Source organism: Lissotriton helveticus, chromosome 5_1, assembly GCF_964261635.1.
Source record: "Lissotriton helveticus chromosome 5_1, aLisHel1.1, whole genome shotgun sequence".
NCBI classification, from domain to species: Eukaryota; Metazoa; Chordata; class Amphibia; order Caudata; family Salamandridae; genus Lissotriton; species Lissotriton helveticus.
Window position 1 is genome coordinate 1,515,740,631 of NC_136065.1, and position 20,039 is coordinate 1,515,760,669.

At 48.4% G+C, this 20,039-nt stretch overlaps 1 protein-coding gene across 8 annotated transcripts in view; it reads right to left on the bottom strand.

The window, feature by feature from the left end:
• The window catches only part of LOC144755520 (6-phosphofructo-2-kinase/fructose-2,6-bisphosphatase 2-like), a 342,874-nt gene that overhangs the window by 194,958 nt on the left and 127,877 nt on the right, over positions 1-20,039 (bottom strand). The window lies entirely within an intron of this gene.

Sequence of the window (20,039 nt, forward strand, 5' to 3'; positions counted from 1 at the left end):
TACAAGCATAAGATCAGATAAGTTTGTAAAGCGCTGGAATGCCGCGGTGTCTTGGTGCTGAAAGTGTGAAGAGGGACTGCACTGTTCTACCAGCGACTTAGTTAGGACCAGGATTTTAGCAATTTCCTAAAAAAGCTGCCTGTTGGATTGTGGTCTCATAGCGATAGGAATCGGATTCCATAGTTTGGCTGCACAGTGTGATAGACTCCTACCGCCCCATCTTGCTCTTCGAATTTTGGAGATATGAATGAGACCCGCATTTGTGGATCTTAGATTTCTCGTGGGAGTGTAACATGAAAACAATTTCTTAATATCAACCAAACCACCTCCATATAGTGCCTTACGAACAAAACAGAGGGCCTTAAATTCGACTCGTTGTTGGATAGGGAGCCAATGTAATGACCTTATGCCAGGCAAGGAGGGATGGCCTTTAGGAATGTTTAATAACAATCATGCAGCAGCATTTTGTAATGATTGTAATTTCCTCCTCTGCGCCTTGTCAAAACCCATAAAAAGCATAGGCAAAGCCAATAGGTTTTGCCTATGAAAGATCTCTTTGATTTGTCAATGTTTTCTAGACATGCTGCAAAGCAGTGTGGGCTAAATACAACCTGGCATAAAGTTAAAAAACAAAAACAGTGCTACAACAGTGTTGACTGCGTACTAGCATTTTTTTCTTTCGGCCATATTGCACAGCAGCCTGAGTTGCTATGCAATTTGTCTAGAAAAAAACATGTACTTAATGTTTTTCATGGAGGACGAAAGGGCTGGAGGGTGAAAACAGTGATGGGGGGAGTTAGCAACACAACAGACATGGGAAGGACGACTTGGAGCAAGCAACACAAGGGAGGTGTGGGGGAGGAGGTAGGGAGCAGCAACAATGCAGAGCAGGCAGGGGTGGGAAGCAAAAGCGAGGATGGTGGTGTCGTGTAGATAGGTTTTGCCTTTACACTGTGTTACGTTAGAATGAGCTTATTAGAAGTTTAAACGCCATTTTTCCTTTTTGCTGCTTCTGCACACGGCACATATTGTTATAAATGCTTTGAGCCTAGTAGAATATTTTGCTTCACAAGAGAATGTTTTCTTTTTGTATCAGCTTTGCTTGGTAAGCTATGTCTGAACAGAGAGTGCCGAGGCCTTCAAGGTTATTTCAACACAGTGGTTGTTGTGAGGTCTGATCAGCGCACGTCTTAGACATATCACATATGCAGCTGTGGCCAACTCTGGCTTTTGGCGCGTTTAATAATGCACTGCGCAGAGCATGCACACACACTTGATGAATATTCGCATGCAGAGAGCTGGTGGAAGATGATGTGATCCCTTTCCACTAAGATAAGAGGTATGGGGCCGCCCTTCTAAAACCCAAAGAGACCTTCTTTAGATATAATATAATATACTAGCAAGGGAGGGTAAGACTGAGGTGCCATTTAGCCTTCTTCCCTTTAGCATTTTAACATGCTTTCTCCCTTTGTATTTTATGGACTAGTAACTATGCTGATAACCTTGTTGCTTACAATAGGTTTGCTTGTATTAGCTAAGATACTGCGCCTTAGAACACAGCATTAGAAATAAACATTTCAAACTTGCATGTGTCTTCATTTACTCCTCGTTTTGGATTGGTATGTTAGTATAACGAAAGAGTGTTCATGTGTTCCACATTACCTGAGGTGTTCCAAGTCCATGTTCTGGATTGTCTAATCATTGGGGGTATGGAAGAACCAATGAGACACTGATTGCTAGTCTAGTAGGGGATTTTGGATACTGAGGTGAGTTTTGGTACACCCTAATTCACTGAGGTTCTAGGTCTCTATGCAGTTCTGTGTAGGAGCTGAATCCCTGCGACAGTGGGGGGAGGAGGAAACTGGATACACATACTCAAATAGAGTGCATGTAAGAAAATATAGAAAAAATATCTGTGTTAGCCTGCAGCCAATGGAATGTCATTGGTCGCATGGACACACAGTGGAAGCGCATGTAGAAAGCAGGAGGCACTGATCAATCAGAAGTAGGGAAACCAGAGTGACCAAGAAGCCAAGTCCAATATACAGTAAAAAAAAAAAAAAACTGAGTTGGCACTGACCAATGGAAAAAATAATTACATATTACCACATCCTCTGCCACTACATCAACTCAAGGAGAACCTTGGGGGCGTGGCCTGCTGAGCTGCGGAATGGCCGCTTTCTGAGCGCGCTCCGTAGGCTGGACACTTTATCCTTAATCAATCCTACACATCAGGCGAACTCCGGACCGCCAGAAACGTAAAATAAGGAAGCAGGCTGTGCGGGGTACGATCGACCGCAATCCCGGAACCCCTGGCAGTCCGGGTGGGCGAGATACACTGAAGTGATTTTCCGACCGGTCACGCGGAGGAAAGACGCGCTGCTCTAAGGGCGGCGGGGGAACCACGCGAGCCCGTGGATTGAGGGGCCTAGAACCGGCGGAAGCTGAGGTGGTCCTGCTGGCCGATCTGCACGACGGCAGTTGGCAGGACTGTGGACGATTGCTGTGTGGTGGGGCGCCATCACCGGAGAGGCAGGAAAGACGGCCCCGAGTTGTGTGGCGCCGCCCTGTTGCGGACCTGGTGCTGACCGGCGGGCCGAGCCGGTGAGGTGGCTGAGGCGAACCGCGGGCCCTGCGGGAGTCGGGCGGGGTCCGCACGACGTGTTCGAGTGAGTGCACTGTGAGGGGGTCATCGAGGGCGCGACCTGCCCGGTCAGACGCGGTGCCGTCCGCCGCGTTTCCCCCGGCATGTGTATGCGGAGCGGAGAGGCAGTGGGGATCTGTCAGAAGCGCTCCCAGGCTCGGGTGTGCCACGGACGTGCTGGAATACTGTCGTGCACTCGGACTAGCGATCTGGGGTCACGCGCACTGGGCCCTGTGGAGCTCCTGGTGGGGCCGCCATTTTGTACTGGACTGGGCGCAATACACAACACGCAGTGGCCGGTTGTATGCAGCACGGTCATCAACATTGGTCAGCCCCAGCTGTTGTGGCTTGGTTCGGCCCGCTGCCCACACCACTGGTTGCGGCTGGGTCATAGACACTACCCGGGGCTGCTAAGCTGAGGCCGGCCGGCCATTTGTTGGGTGCCCGGCGTGCCCGATAGCGTCCACAAGTTGGTGTGATCTGCTGCGGCCTGGTGGCAACGAGAGGAAGCTTGGCTGCGGGCGGAATAGTATACCTGGGACCCACTGTGCCTGTTTGTTGGCCCGGTCTCGCCTGGCGACGTGCAACGATGGGGAAGAACGATACCAGGCAGCCCAAGATAACGTTTGACGTAAAAAAAGCCAACAAACAGAGCGGACCTGACCCGACAGCACACATGGAGGAGGCTCGAGGTAATGACGACGACACACAGAGACAGGACCTGCGCACCTTGATTCTTGATATGTGCTCTAGTTTGCGAAATATAGACGCTAAACTGGACAATTTAACATCGCAACTGGACGCCGTAAAGACGCAAGTTGGAGCACACGAAACGAGTCTTGACGCCCTTGAGAACCGACATACTGAATACCACGAATTCCAGGTGGAGACGAAGGAACAGCTACTTAATATGGACAAGATGCTAGGAATCATCAGGGCTAAGAACAAGGATTTGGAGGCAAGATCACGGCGTAATAACGTACGCATCACGGGAGTTTCGGAGACGACCGCCATTACCAAGATGGAGACGTTTGTCGCGGATCTGCTTCGGGAGCTCTTTGATCCCCATTTGTCCGGAGTCTTTGCTGTGGAGAGGGCGCACCGGTCGTTGGGGCCACGTCGAGCTGCCAGCCTGCCACCTAGGCCCATCATAGCAAAGCTAATGAACTACCAGGACAGGGACACCATAATCCGCAAGGCACGGGAGAAAGGTACCATCACTCACCAAGGGAGCACCATTTCATTCTACCCCGATTTTTCCCCGGCGGTACAGGCGGCGAGGAGAGAGTTCATGCCAGCTAAGCGTCTGTTGCTGCAGGCACAGGTCCCCTACTCTTTACTCTACCCTGCGAAATTAAAGGTATCGCTAGATGGAACGCAACATTTTTTTACGGATGCTAAGTCGGCGCTGAAATTCGCCAAACACGTCGGGAGCAGGGGATCCAAGAAGAAGCAGACTCCGGCAGCATCAATGGAAGGGGCCCTAAGTGACAATGATTAACAGCGGTATCGCATTAACTACTGTAGTGTCTGAGATGTGGCTGTGGCAGGATGACTAAGCCGCGCTGTGCACTGCGGCCTGCAGATTGGCTGGGGTGGTTGTATTTGCATAGACTGCTTATATGCACATTTGCTTGTTCCTCTAAGCTAAGAGTTAGATGGCGGACTGGATGGCCTGCACTTGGTCCGGCCACCTTGCATAAAGTGAGGGTTTATGCCGGTACAGCTGCGCCCCCTAGGGAAGATTTCCCATTTGCAATGTTATTGCTCTGTTTAAAAGTTCACATAGGGTGGGATATTCTACAACCTGTTTGGGGGGTTGGAGTGAGAGGCGGGGGGATGGGAGGAGTTGTTGGGTTCAATGTTGCCAGTAGATCAAGCACACGATGTGAGATAGTCGCTTCTGATGGCGGTGTTGTGTCCTCAAGGTGGAATGTGATGAGTCGGATTGCCCGAGTTGCACATGGCTGCTTGTAGTCAGTTGACATGCCTTACTTGGAATGTCCGTGGCCTGAATGACGGCAGGAAGTTCCGACTAGTGCACGCTTACTTAACCCGGCACGGTGTTGACCTGTGCCTCCTGCAGGAAACACACCTTAACAGTACACAATCCCGCAAGCTTGGCCAAGCAGATGGGGGTCCACATACTCTGCAGTATACTCTAACTATGCTAGGTGGGTGGCGGTTCTCCTGAGGCGTGGTTTGGATTGGAAGGAAGATTTGGTTCAGACTGACCCTGAGGGCCGGTATGTCCTGGTGCGTGGGTTCCTGAGTGGCCTCTACGTCGTTATTGTGTGTGTATATGGCCCAAACACAGATTCTCCTGAATTTTTTACGTCCCTATGGTCAACGGTTAAAACACTAGGGTGTGATACGATTATTTGGGGAGGGGACTTTAATGCCATTCTCGACTACCACCTGGACAGACGGGGCACCACCAGATCCCTACACCCGGCGGCTAGCGCTGCCCTCCGAGATATCATTGCAGATGGGGCTTTAGTGGACATTTGGAGGAACAGACACACTGGGCTACGGGAGGGCACTTGTATCACAGAGCACCATAACGCTTGGTCCCGCCTGGACTACTGGCTGGTGTCCTGGGATATGGCGGCCTGCACTACTGAAATCGCGCACTTACCCCGCTCCCTCTCGGACCATGCTCCATGCTTGCTGCGACTGTCCCTTCCCAATATGTACAAGCGAACACGTACATGGAGGCTGCCGCCGCACGCCTTACTGGATGAAGTCTTTACCGCTGAGATAGGAAATGATATAGAGGATTACTTCAACAACAACACGGGGTCAGTTGATACGGTGAGCGCACTTTGGGAGGCATTTAAAGTAGTTATCAGAGGGCAATGCATTGCCAGACAGGCGGGCGTGCTCAAGGCTATAAGGGGGACCCTGGCTTCACTGGAGGCAGCCATCAAAGAACTCGAAACACAATATTATAAGGACGGGTGCAGTGAGGCTCCCGGACTAATGAAGGCGAAACTGTTAGACTATGCTGAAGAAGCGCAGCGAGAGGTTAAATTCCTGGGAAAACACGTGGAGGCTAGGAGGTATGGTGAGGGGGACCGCCCTGGTCACACATTGGCTAATATGATCAAACCCTCTAGATCTGCTACCCACATTCATGAGATTAAGGACACATCTGGCAGGGTGGTAAGGGGGCAGGAGGAGATCTTGGCAACCTTATCCAACTTTTACACAGGCCTGTACACCGCCACTCAGAGCGATTGCCCTGAAGGGTTTGGGCCGTTTATTGAGTCTATAGAGCTCGCTTGGTTCAACGATACGTACAGGAAATATATGGATCTTCCAATCACAGCCGAAGACATTACACGGGTCATTAACAGCATGCCTCCCAATAAGGCACCGGGTCCGGATGGCCTGACCACTTCCTTTTACAAAGCATATGCAGAACAGCTTGCGCCTAAACTACTAGCGTTGTACGAGGAGGCTTTGGAGGTGGGCACACTACCCAACTCGATGAGAGAAGCTCTGATAATCACGTTGCTTAAGCCAGGTAAAGCTGAAGACGAGATGGACTCTTATAGACTCCTCTCGTTGATCAATGTGGATACAAAAATATTTGCCAAGTTGATCGCCAATAGGTTACAACCTTTGTTGCCGCTTATAGCGCGACCTGACCAGTCGGGGTTTATCCCGGGTCGGGCCACATCCCACAACTTACGTACTATATTCTCCGTGCTACACTACCTGCACCCCTCTGTGCACGCGGCTGTGGTATTCTTGGACGCCACGAAAGCGTTCGATACCCTAGAATGGCCATATAGGTTTCAAATTCTGCTCAATATGGGTTTCAGTCAGCTCTTTCTACGAAAGATCAAGCTTCTGTACACTGCCCCTTGCGCTAGGATACAGATAAATGGGTTGATTTCTGATCCCTTTCCGATCTCACGGGGCACCCGGCAAGGTTGTCCCCTGTCCCCGCTGCTCTTCGCCATCGCGATGGAACCATTGGCTGCCCGTGTACGGCAACACCGTACTGCGCGGGGCATAGGGTTCAGTTCTCGCAGCCTCCTAATCTCCTTATATGCGGACGATGTAACGCTGTATCTGGTAAATCCGGAGGTTAACTTGGACCCGGTGCTACCTGAATTCATAAGGTTTGGTGGATTTGCAGGCATCTGCATAAATTGGTCTAAGTCGGTTGTTTTTCCGCTGACGGACAACGCCCAGACCGTCGTGTCGGAGTTCCCGCTGCGCTGGGACAGCTCAGAGGTTAAGTACTTAGGAATCTGGATTAGCAGAGACCTGCAAGAGATTTGGAACATGAACTATGGCAGGGCCATGTCTTGGCTGGAAGGGAAGGTAAAATTATGGGAGCGCTTACCCCTATCGCTCACTGGACGAATCGCACTGACTAAAATGATAGTGCTACCTAAATTTCTGTATTTGTTTGCTAATGTCCCGATTCCCCAGACATCTCTTTTTTTCGCCAGGTTGAAATCCAATCTGGTACAACTGGTATGGGCGGGAGGACAGGCAAGGGCGGCCTGGGAGGTGTTGACGCTACCCTTGAAGAAGGGAGGTTTGGGGGCCCCGGACATGTGCCTGTATGCGCACTGCGCTCAAGCCCAGTACTTACACTACTGGATACACCCCACCCCTTTTCAGCCACATGTTGCTGTGGAGTGTGACAGCATAGCGCCGACCCCGCTGGAAGTGGCCATTTGTGCGAAGGTGCGGCGACCCAGAGGTGAGGTCGGCACGGCGGAGATGTTGAAATGGGCATGGGGCGAGTTAAGGAAGATGGCGGGTGTACCCACAATGTACGCGCCGTCCCTTTCTGTTGTGCAGAATCCCCTTCTGCCGTGCATAAATGGTGGAATAAGCAAGTCGGCGCACCAGAGGCTGGACCTCCGCACATTTGCTGACCTTTTCCCTGACGGCAAGTTCATGCCTCCACCCTTAGCGGATGAGGAGCGGGAGGTGTCTTTTTCAGACATGTTTCTGTACCATAGGTTGAAAATCGGCCTGCAAAGAGTTGTGCAGTGAGTTGCCGGCTGCACCTCCGGTGTTCCTAGCACTTGAAGCGATAGTCAGTTCCCCTTCTCCCCGGAAGTTGGTCACTAGGCTATACACACAAATGCAGGGCGCCGCCTCCTCCGAGCACACGATTGCGCTTCAACGTTGGAATGCAGAGCTTCAGGCCCCACTCACAGAGGAGCAGTGGTCTTTCAGCTGTGGACAACTCACTGAGCTGTCCCCTAACTACAGATTGCGACTGATTCATTTCAAATACCTACATCGCTTCAACAGAACACCGGTCAGCCTGCACAGAATAGGGTTGAGAGAGGAGGACTGTTGCTGGAGATGCAGGCACGCTCCTGCTATGTTCCTACACATGGCTTGGTCCTGTGTAAAACTGGAGGGATACTGGTCCTCGGTGTTCGATGCTGTGAACCAGATAGTGGGCAGGGTTGATGTCCCGACCCCTGAATTGGCGATCTTGGGTGAAGTACGACACACGGTGCCAAAATTGAGGAAACTACATGCTCTGCTGCTGTTATACGCTAAGCGACAGGTGGCTGTTAAATGGGGCAGGCGCAAGGTGCCGACAATTCAGAACTGGTTGGCGGATGTCACTTACGGTCACACCCAGCTGGGAACCTTTTGGGAGCTGATGCCACCCACCTCGAGGCCACTAGATATATGGGAACCGTTTCCCCAATGGCAGAGAGCGAGAGTCCAGGCGGCTGATGGCTGATGGGGAGGAAACTTAGTGAGCGGGGGTCTTTCTTGGTGAAAATGGGCTGTGGGGGATTGGCTGGTGGTTGTACCGGGGGTTGTGTGACTGCTCTGGTGCGAGTGTGTGTGCTGGGAGACACGAGGGGAGGGACTGGACTGCTGCTATGCACTAGGGATGGGTGGTGACTTGTTGTACTGTGGGGAACTGAGGGCTTGGGGCGCGGGCATGGATGATTGTTAGCACGTGTGTAACCTTTTCTATTACTTTGTGACCGACGCAACACTGCACTTTGCTTATTATTCATGGGAATTTTATAAGACTGTAATTGATTCTATATTTGTGTATGTATGCTCTCTGGCGACACTATGTTTGTATTGTTTGTTTTCGATACATGTTTTCTGGAAAAAAATCGAATAAAAACAATAAAAAAACTAAAAAAAAAAAAACTCAAGGAGAACCTTCATTGAACCCTCACCTCCCCTTTTCAGTTACCCAATTTATGACTGAATAATGTTTAACCCATTTCAAACAACTTAAAATTGAAGTTTTATTGGAGGCCAACCTCGTTGACAGGTGAGATAGTGGAGTGTACTGGATAAATAGCAAAGAGTGATTGTGATATATGAAAGAGTAGTATAACGAAACAAAATCTGATGGGTACCTGGCAACCCAAAACCTAGCTGCCATTTATGAAGCAGATAAATGATGAAGGGTATTTGCGAACTACGCGGTAAGCTGGCGACAAGAGAACAACCTGTACTATATAACAAGACCATAAGTAAAACGGTAAAAACATCAGTTAGATATCTATATCAGCAGACTGACTGTAGGCATTATGGGTTTTTATGTAACAACTTTAAACCACAATTCTACTGGTTCCAAGTGCTACAACTGTCTTTAGATAATGGTATTTGTAATCAGCGACCATTCCATTCCCTGAGCTATGCTGCCGGCAATACTACTGAAGAAACTCTTCTAAGTGACGATGAGCAAAACAAAGAAAGAGAAAATGTTCTGCTTTTTAACGAGCTGATGGATAATTTGTGAAGTATATCTGCCCACAGGATAAATACGGAATACCTCCGCTGTCTAACTGGTATCTGGGTAAACAAGTTGGAGTCTCTGCGTCGGCTCAACATCCTGCGATTCTGGGCAAATTCCTTAATCTCCCTTTCCTTCAAAAAGAAAGTATTTGAAACTGAGGAAAGTAATAGGTGTTCATTCAAAGAGCTGATTCATTCTGGTCGAGCTTGCGCTATTAAAAATGCTAAAAATAGAAGAAATGTCCAACAAGTGTCTTTTATTGTCCTCTTTCCTCCGCGCATGCTTAGTTCCTCCCAGAACGTCGCACTCTGAGGATTCCAAGAGAAGCACCTCAATTATTGTTTGGTGATGGCGATTGCAGATTGTATTAAATAAAATGCCTCTCTTTCCCCTTGAGTCTGCCACCCCGTTATTGTTCCTGATCACAATACTAGTCCCTTTGTGCTAAAACAGCCTGTGGCAACCTCTGTTGTAACATGAAAGTAGGGGTAGCACTCCAACCGTTCATGTCAAAGTCTGGCACTTGTGATCATGCAGTGTTAAAAGTAAAAAACACCAGGTCCCGAAATATATAAAAAATAAAGATGGTAATCAACTCACACCTCACCTAGCATAACTTAATTCCTCTATTTCCCGAGCATAGGAGCCAATTTGCGTGCAGTAAAAGACAAGACAATGTCAATTTCTGGTAACAAACACACCGCACTGTAATGACCGTAAACCAGAGGACTTTCATCACCGTGAACTGGATGGGGTGTGGGGCCAGAAACAACCAATTGCCGGCCGTGGTCTGACATGTTGTGCCATAATCATTAAAAGAGGACAACAAGGCTGAAATAATAGACACAAAAAATATTTTGGGGACTGCTTCAGCACTTTTCCCAATGCTCACAGGTCTCAGGTCGGTGTGCCGGCGAAGTATTTAAAACAGAGCAACCGACAAAGAGCACATATCTACCTACGTAGCAGCATAGAATTGATAGGTGAAAGAGTGGCGCACTACCAGTAGCGTTATTACACTCAATTTATTAAAAACACATATGTTTGTTTGAAAAAGTAGCACAGTCAAGTGGCAAGCATTGTTTAGTTGCTATTTGTATGTCCAATGCGAAACTGCTTGATGAAGACCTGGAAACCTTGCAATTCTATTGTACTGACAGTCTATAACTGATATGGAGTCCTTTTCCCATAAACATTGTTGATCCGGTAATCCTCCTTTAGTTTTCACTATTTGGAGCAGTCAATGTAAAGTAGCAATAACAGGGCTGGAGGTGGATGCCAGCAACATGAAGGGATGAAGAATAACAGCCGTTTTGGAGTGCTACAGATTAAACAAACAAAATAGAGGTAAGGGGCAGGACAAAGGGTGTGGTGTAACTGTCGACCTTCAAGGTGGGGAGCCAGGTTCGAGGCTGGTTGTTAGCTCGCAAGCACACTTCAAATGCAACAGTTTAAAAAATAATAGTTGCGGAAAAGCGGATGGAAATAGTACTCCAGCATCGGAAAACTGATAAGAGACGAACACGAGGAACAGTATGCTACAGCCAATAGAAACAGAGGGAAAGTACAAGAACCAATAAAAAGCAAGGGGTGGGATGTAAGACACTTTTAACATGTATATTAAATACAATAGATTTCACAAGCACAGGGCAAGTGCTGAGCAGGCGAAACCTAAAAAAGCATTGCGCTCCAAACTTGAATGTCTCACTTATTACCCAACAAACCCAAACTGTGATAGTGGGAGATGAATCTGGCTTGTAGGAATGCTTGATTGCAATCAACATTTGCCTAGTGCCAGGAGGCCTTATGTCCTTAGTCACTACTTCATAAACTCTAATGCACCTTACAACACACTTTGGGTTTTCAGGAAAACCAGGATATTGAAACTCCCTAGGGTGAGATTTTGTATTTCTAGTCTCTGTGAAAGCAACCCTTTTAAGATGGAAAATTCTGTAAGACATACCTAATGCTCTATCATCAGACATGGAAGCATCGCTAACTACCCTGCTATCCTATTCAAGATAGGAACGGATTATTCTTCCAGCAGTCGCAATACTACTTTTAAGTACCATATCTTGAATATCCATTAAATGAAAAAGGACTTGCTAAAATCACCAATGTATATGTATTAACAGCGTGATAAGCAAGTCCCTTTTCTGTTACCTTTGATAGAAAATATATGTGCTCTACATCAACCCCCGATGGGACCCAGGTTCCATTTCAGACACCAATGGCATCGTCTTCGTCCTGATAAACCTTATCATTTGGTTGTGGATTTTGAGACGGCTCTACTGAGCTTTGAAGCCCATTCTGAATTGTCCAAGACATCCCAGTTTCCCTTGTTATCTTCCATGTCATCTTACGGAGAGTCCTGCCAAGCACAAACACATGTGACCTGATGTGAAGGTCCTTCAGATTATGCAGGTTCTGTCGAAGTAAGACTGGAATATCCCAAAACGTTCCAGAAGAACTGTAAACCAAACTTGCGATCTTCAAAGAAATGTTACTAACATTAGCTTCGATTTTTGTCTCCTTACCTGTGCTTCGAGCCTTGTAATCATTGAGAAGGTTGGGGATGCAAATCCTTTGCTTTGGCTTCTGTCTTAAAGTGGAGCATCCATTATCTCTGCCATCAGGTCTGGTTTCCAACTGAAGAAACGCAGAATTTGATGGTCAAACTTAGATGCAAATAGATCTATCTGCCATGAACCCCCATATGGGCATTATCCTTCTGAACATTTCCAGACCTAGTTTCCATGCACTGAAATCTATAATGTGTCTGGAATTACAATATGCCCAGTGGTTCTTAACCTTTTGACTTCTGTAGATCCTCTCTTGAATCATTATTGGAATCCAGGGATCCCCTCTCAGTCATGACTAGAAGCCAGGGACCCCACCTTAAACAATTTTGATAGTCTGAAACAATATACTAAAATACAGAAATAAGAATTCAGCAAACAAATACACACTCGCTGAATTAAATTTACAAATATAAAAAAAAAAAAAAAAATGTTCATTTTAATGGGAATCTTGGGGCTTTTCAAAATTCAACTGCCACCCATCGTCCATACTATGTTCTGTTTGAGGCATTTGCACTGCTCCAATAAATCAATCTGAGAACATTGAATTCATTTTTATCCTCCAATCACGAATTCCTTCAAATTTACTGAATGTTTTACATGTTTTCACTTTTAAAAATTTGCTTCTTTAATTATGTTATGTCAATTTGTGGCACACACTTGTCACTAGTGAGGGTATTTAGGCACTCGAGCGGTGTGTAGGCGAATGGTCCCGGCACACTTATTCAAAGAGCAATTTCTTCAGTTTCTTGAGGTACTCAAGAAGTAAGGAGGAGTCTGATGTGTTGTGGTAGGTCGTCTTATGCTTTGGGTGTAATGTAGGTGAACGAGAGACCTTCTGTTTTGCTGTGGATGGAGGGGATGTGAGAGTGAGACTGACTGGATGTGTCTGGCAAGATTGCTTAAGTGTATGCAGCTTTTCAGGTATGCTGGTCCAGTGTTGTGCATTGTAGGTGTGTGTGAGGGGTTTGAATTGGCTGCATTTGTGAATGGGGAGCCAGTGGAGCTCTCCGAGTTGAGGGGAGGTGAGATCTGAGTGCAGCGTGAGAGGTTGAGGATAAGTCTTCCTGTGGTGTTATGAATGATCTGAAGTCTGTGCAGGAGTTGCTTCGAGATTCCGGAGTAGAGTGCATTGCTGTAGTCAAGTCTGTTTGTGATGAGAACTTGCGTGATAGCATGTCTAGTGTTCTATGGCAGCCATTTGAAGTTTTTTTTTAAGAATTCACTGAATGTGGAAGCAGGCGGAGCTCACTGCGTTGACTTGTACGGTTATGTTGAGCTTGTAATCCACAATGATCCCTAAATTGCTGGCGTGGTCAGAAGAGGTTGGGCCTAGTTCTGTCAGCCATCAGGTGGCATTCCTTGGGGAGTTCTTGTTTCCGAAGAAGAGTACCTCTATCTTTTCAGAGTTAAGATTCAAGCAGTTTGTTCTCATTCATTGTGCCACCATGGTCATGCAGTTGGTGAAGTTGGACCTGGTGGTGGTTGTCTTGTCTGTCAGGGAAAGGATGAGATGAATGTCTTCTGCTTAGGAGATAATGGTGATGCCTTGGGATCGCAAGGTGTATGTGGGATGTGTCATATGGATGTTGAACGGGTCGGTCTCCGGGACGATACTGTGGGGGACACGCTAATAAGCTTCTTGGACTCTTACTTGAAGGGTGGCAGTCTCACTCTTTAGGTTCTTTCTGTGAGGAAGGAGCAGATCCAGTGGAGGTCTACTCCTCAGATGCCGATCTTTTGGAGTCTTCTGATGAGCGTGTTGTGGGAAACTGTGTTGAATACTAGAGAGATCCAGCAGGATGAGGGCCATGGTTTCTCCTCGATCCAGAAAAGTCCTGATGTCTTCATAGGCTGTGGTGAGTTAAGTTTCTGTGCAGTGTGAAGCCTAATTGAGTGTTGTCGAGTAGATGTGGAGCTCGAGGTGGTTTGGGAGTTGCTTGTTGATGAAAGTCTCAATCACTTTAGCTGGATAGGGGAGCAGAGATATAGGACAGAAGTTGGCAGAAGGCTTCTTGAGCAGTGCGAGGACTGCAGCGTGCCTCCAGTCTTCTGGGAAGGTGGTTGAGGTGATGGAGGTGTTGATGAGCGAGGGCTGTGCTGATTGGTGATGTACCAAGGTTGTAGATGTGGTGAGGGCATGCAGCTGTTGGGGCCCCTGAGTGGATGGTCTGCATGATTGTGGCAGTTTCTTCCCTGGTGACGGTCTTCCATGTGGTCAGATAGCTGTCATGATTGGTGATGGACAGGTTAGCGATTAGTTTAATAGGGTCTGGCTGGTGTGTGAAGTTGATGTAGATGGAAATGATTTTGCTGTGGGAGAAGTTGGATAGGTCATCGCTGAGTTCTTGGGAGGGGGTGATGTTGACGGAGGACATGGGTGTGGTGTAGTCCTTGATAATCTAGAAGATTTCCATGCAGCTGTTGCAGCTCCCTTCAATGTGGTCAGCTAGTGCTCTATTATTGGTGTCTTAGTTGCTGGTGATAGTGTCCAAGTGCAGCTTTGTAGGGGATTCTGTCGATCGCCTCTTGTCTGGCTCTCCCTTTTCTTTCTAACTGTTTGCAGTGTTGTTTGGAATCCCGAAGGTCCCCTGTGGACCAACTGCCTTGCTTGTTGCTTCTTCGTTTGTTGAGTCTGATGGATGTGAGGGAGTCTGCACTGTTCTTGATCCAGTCGTTAAAGTTGACAATGTAATCAGAGAAGTTGTCTGTGGGTTTGGGTCGATCCGTGCGGAGGGCATTGAGCAAGTCTGATTCTGATATTTTGCCCCACTTCTGGGTTGGTAGGCGGACGTTGGCAGAAGTGTAGGTTTACATTTGTTGATTTCGAAGTAGATTATGGAGTGGTGGGTCCAGGTGAGGTTGTGTTGTACTTGATGCTGTTGCATGTGGTGAAGATGAGATTCAGTGTGTACTTTGACGAATTGGGTTAGTCCAAGGTTGTTAAGGGTTTCGAGGAGTGATCTGGATCAGGGGTCAATTTGGTCTTCTAGGTAAAAGTTGAGGTCATTGAGGAGTATGAAGGATTTGGAGTTGATGGTGAGGGGGCATTGAAGCCTGTTACGAGGCTGGTGAAAGTGACGTGGACATCAATAGGTCCTCCATCCAGAGCAAGAGAGAGCGCGAGAGGGGGAGAGAGGGGGGGTGTGGGGGGGAAGAGAGAGAGAGCGAGTGAGAGAGAGAGAGAGTGTAAGAGAGAGAGAGCGCGAGAGAGAGAGCGCGAGAGAGAGAGAGAGCGCGAGAGAGAGAGCGCGAGAGAGAGAGAGCGCGAGAGAGAGAGAGCGCGAGAGAGAGAGAGCGAGAGAGAGAGAGAGCGAGAGAGAGAGAGAGAGAGCGCGCGCGCGAGAGAGAGAGAGCGCGCAAGAGAGAGAGAGCGCAAGAGAGAGAGAGCGCAAGAGAGAGAGAGCGCAAGAGAGAGAGCGCAAGAGAGAGAGCGCAAGAGAGAGAGCGCAAGAGAGAGAGCGCAAGAGAGAGAGCGCAAGAGAGAGAGGGCACGAGAGAGAGGGCACGAGAGAGAGGGCACGAGAGAGAGAGGGCACGAGAGAGAGAGATCACAAGCGAGAGAGAGAGACCTGGCCGAAAGAGACTGAACTGGGTATTTGTTGTCCATCTTCAATATTATAAAGCATACAACTTTGACTCTATTCAGACTTTTCAATTGCTAACAGGACCGGAGCTGTTCTATTCCCAGCACACTGCAGAATTCATCAGAGAGTTGACTCAATGACTGAGTGGACACTGAAACTCTGCTGAACCCCTGCTGCTGCCGTAGCCACGTTGCCTCATCCCGTTGCGCCAAGTTCTAGCGCATGCGCGCTCGCCCACGGTAATCGGAGCCGCGAAACGCCCGTCCTGGGAGTCAGGACCGGGGGGGAGAAGATCAAGAACCTGCGGCACGGTTTTTACTGCAGGGCTGCGAGCTGCAGGGCCGACCACAGGGGGCCCCGAAGTCTCCTTCCTCTACTCAGCGACCCTGGTTGATGGATTGCAGGGTTCTTGTTGGAGGAGTTTGGGGGAGAGACTGACGGGAGCCACAAGGGGCCATAGGTGAAAGTTTGGAGGCACCCAGCCCAACGGGAGGAGCGTCCCTGGAAAGAGGTCCTCAGATTGGACATTGTAGTCTATGAAGGACTCATTCTAGGGGCATTTAAGGCAAAAGAGGCCATAACAGCAAGATTTGGGCATTAAAATTATAATGTCCTAAAGTGAACTGTGTTGGAAGAAGTACGGCTCGGCAGTCAGGCAGGTGGTTCAACAGAGGTAAGTGGATTAATTTTTATAAATTTGATGGTTTTATGGTATGTTAGATTCTAAGAGTTTGATAACAGGGGCACGAGGCGCTGAAAACAGCCTATTGGGTTGATTGGATTTGCTGCTGTTAAGAAAAGTGACGCTCATATTTGATTTTGGATCTATTAGAAGCCATCAAGGGAAGGGGATGGCGCCAAAAAGGCTTTAAGCCTCTAAGGAACTGATTACGAACTTCGTTGCGCTAGCGCTTGGCAGCGAGCTAAGACTGTTACAAGCTTCATTGTATTTTAACCTGTACACTTTTAAAAATTTGTGTTTCTTACTTGCATTGTGCTCGCTCACTCCCCGGTCCACCGCAGCTACCTGTGCTGTTTGTTGTGGAGGGAGGCAAGCAGCACCACTTCCTGGTTGCTCCAGCATAGGCGGCCATCTTAGGAGGGTTGACGCGCTACTCTACCCCTTTGCCCAATCTATATAGTCCCTTATTCGCCGCGCAGCGGTGACGCGCAGCGGTAGCGCCTCTGACGCGCCGAAGAGGCGCCAAAGAGAAGCCAGTCTGCGCCAGTCCGCGTCCAGACGCTTCCTGCTGACTGGTGGCTAGGATCATTCGTTATGACAGGTCTTTCGTATGATTCTTCCTTGCTACATGCCCTTCGTCCTTCTACTAGTCTGTTATGTGATCATTCATTCCTCCCTACTCACATAGATTTTACCTGTAAAAACTGCAATTGGAGCCCTTCTCCCCGTCCTGCATGTCCCCCATCTTCTGTTCAGGAATGGAGAATGTTCCTTTTAAATTGTAGGTCTCTCAGTAAACATCACACTGAACTACATATATTGATTGAAGAGCTCAATCCTCACGCTTTCTTCCTAACGGAAACATGGCTTCAGACAGATAATGATCCAGCTATGGTCTGGGCCATTCCACAAGGATCTACGTTAAAGAGGTTGGATCGCAAGACTGGGAGAGGTGGGGGACTGGCCATTGTTTATCGAGACAACTATAAATGCCGAATTACCCCCACCACATCACCTACTTGCGAAAGCTTTCAATTCTCGCTAGAACTTTCCCCCACTACCACCTTTTCTGGCATCCTTGTTTATCGTCCTCCTGGCGCTCTTAACAATTTTATTATTAAAATAACTGATCTTGCAGCAAGTACCGTTTTATCCTCACCCAATTTCACTTTGTTGGGGGATCTTAACCTGCACTTAGATGATCCTCATGATACTGCAGCTAATTCTCTTCGTTCCAATCTTCAAGCGCTGGACCTTCATCAAAAAGGTTTTTATGCAATGCATAATAGAGGTCATCTTCTTGACCACATTTTTAGCAATAATAATGACATTACGGTTGAGCCCTCTATCACACTGCCTTGGACCGACCATTTTCTGATACCCTTTATTTGGCGTACAAATACCCTCCCCTCCACTCACTGCCTTGCTAAACATCAAGGTAGGAAATGGTCCTCTCTTTCCCTCCCTGCATGGGAAGCTGCCTTGGTTAGAGACCCTCCTAGAAAGACATTGAATGCCAATACAGCAGCCAGTGACTTCGATGGTTGGATCTCTTCCTCACTTGACATGGTCCTCCCTGTTCAAACTAATAATTTTCCTAAAAAACCCAAAGCCGCCCCATGGTTTACACCTGCTCTTAAGATTATGAAATCAGCCTGTCGTAAATATGAGAGAGCCTGGAGACAGGACTACTCCCAACTTAGGAAGGATGAATATAGAGCCACCATCAGGCTCTATAAACAAGAGATAAAAGTGGCACAAGCCGCCTTCTACAGTAGCAAAATCGACGCAGCCGCCAACGCCCGAAGGGAAATTTTTAAAATTGTTAAATCCCTTATTTCACCTCCTGTCGAATGTCCTTCTACTGATGGCGCTCAAAATCGCTGCAATGATCTGGCCGATTTTTTCTCCCAAAAAATCCAAACTATATATTCCTTATTTAGGGACGCCAACGATGATTTGGAAACTCCCACCTCTACAATCCCCGATGCTTCGGTCTCCTGTAGGTTAGACACAATTCCACTCTTGGATATTCCGGCATTGGATAAACTGGTCGCTAAAATTACCTCTGGCTCCCCTAACGATCCAGCACCCCCCCGGACTCTCACTTTGGCCATGGACGTGATCCGCCCGGTCATATTGGACGTTCTCAACACTTCCATCTCCTCTAAATCCGTTCCCCCTTTATGGAAGTGCGCGATGGTGAGGGCTTTGTTGAAGAAGCCCAATCTTGACCAGAACAACCTGGCGAATTACCGTCCTATCTCCCTGCTCCCTTGGTTGAGCAAACTGCTTGAGAGGCACGTAAATAACATCTTGACGAACTATTTGGAGTCAAATAGTCTTCTGCGTGCCTCTCAGACAGGGTTCCGTCCTTTACATGGGACTGAAACCGCTCTCCTGGCGGTCACGGAGGAAGCAAGAGCAGTGTTGGATCGGGGTGGAAAAGTCGCTATTATCCTTTTGGACCTTAGCGCCGCGTTCGACACGGTCAACCATGTCACGCTGTTACAACGACTGGCGGACATGGGCGTGTCTGGCGCGGCCCTGGAATGGTTGACATCCTTCCTGGCTGACCGGTTCTTTCAGGTCTTTGAGGGCGAGGCAGTGTCCCCTAAACACCCACTCAGGTGTGGGGTTCCTCAGGGCTCCTCCCTGAGCCCCACTCTGTTTAATGCCTACATGGAACCTCTAGACAGGATAGTCCAGCCCTTCGGTGTGCGTATCGTCACCTACGCGGACGATACTCAACTGGTGGTCTCTTTAGACCACGAGGAGGGATCGTCCCACACCTTAGGCCCCTGTCTGGAGGCTGTTGCCAGATGGATGCAATCTTCCTGTTTAAAACTCAACGGGGAGAAGACAGATGTCATCTTACTGGGTAATTCTTCTCCCTCTGTCTTTGCATCCATCTGGCCACCATGTCTGGGCACGCCTCCCACTCCCAAGCCCCAAATAAAAAGCCTGGGGATTTGGTTTGATACAGCCTTGAACTTCTCGGTACAAGCCACAAAGATCGCGGCTACCTGTTTTGGGTTGATGAGGATGCTGCGGAAGGTGCTCCCTCTGCTCCCATTTCAGGCTAGGAGGATCCTGGTCCAGGCTCTTATACTATCTCGCCTGGACTATGGGAATGCCCTCTTTATGGGAGCCCCCTCCTTTGTTATCCAGAAGCTCCAAGTCACCCAAAACAGTGCGGCCCGCTTACTCTACAACCTTCCTCGCTGGCAGTCAGCAAGGAATGCTCTAAGGGAGCTCCATTGGCTGCCTATCGCAGCTAGAGTACAATTCAAGGCTATGTGTATTTTACACAAGGCCTTTCATCGCACTGGCCCCGCAATTTTACAGTCTTTGGTCACTCCCTACGTCCCCTCCCGCTCTCTCCGTTCCTGCACCCTCCAGCTGTCCACTTCCATCAGAGTTAGGAAAACCCGTTGGGGAGGCCGCTCCTTTTCATATACTGCGGCCTAGCTCTGGAACACCCTCCCTCTACCCCTTCAAGGAACTATTAATCATCTCTCCTTCAGGAAAGCCCTGAAAACTCACCTGTATGCTAAGTCCTGCTGATCTGCCCTGAGCCCGCGCTAGTAAGTTTCTAGTCATAAGCGCTACGAGGCCTCCGGGTAGATAGCGCTATACAAGTGAATAAAAAACACCAAAAAAAAAAGGAACCCCCGGTGCTGGAGCAGTCTACTGTGGAGCACAGAGTAACAAGGGCGAGTATTAAAAGCCCGGAAAGTAAGGGCCAAAAAAACGCTGGCGAGAACCACAATAAAGAAACCCG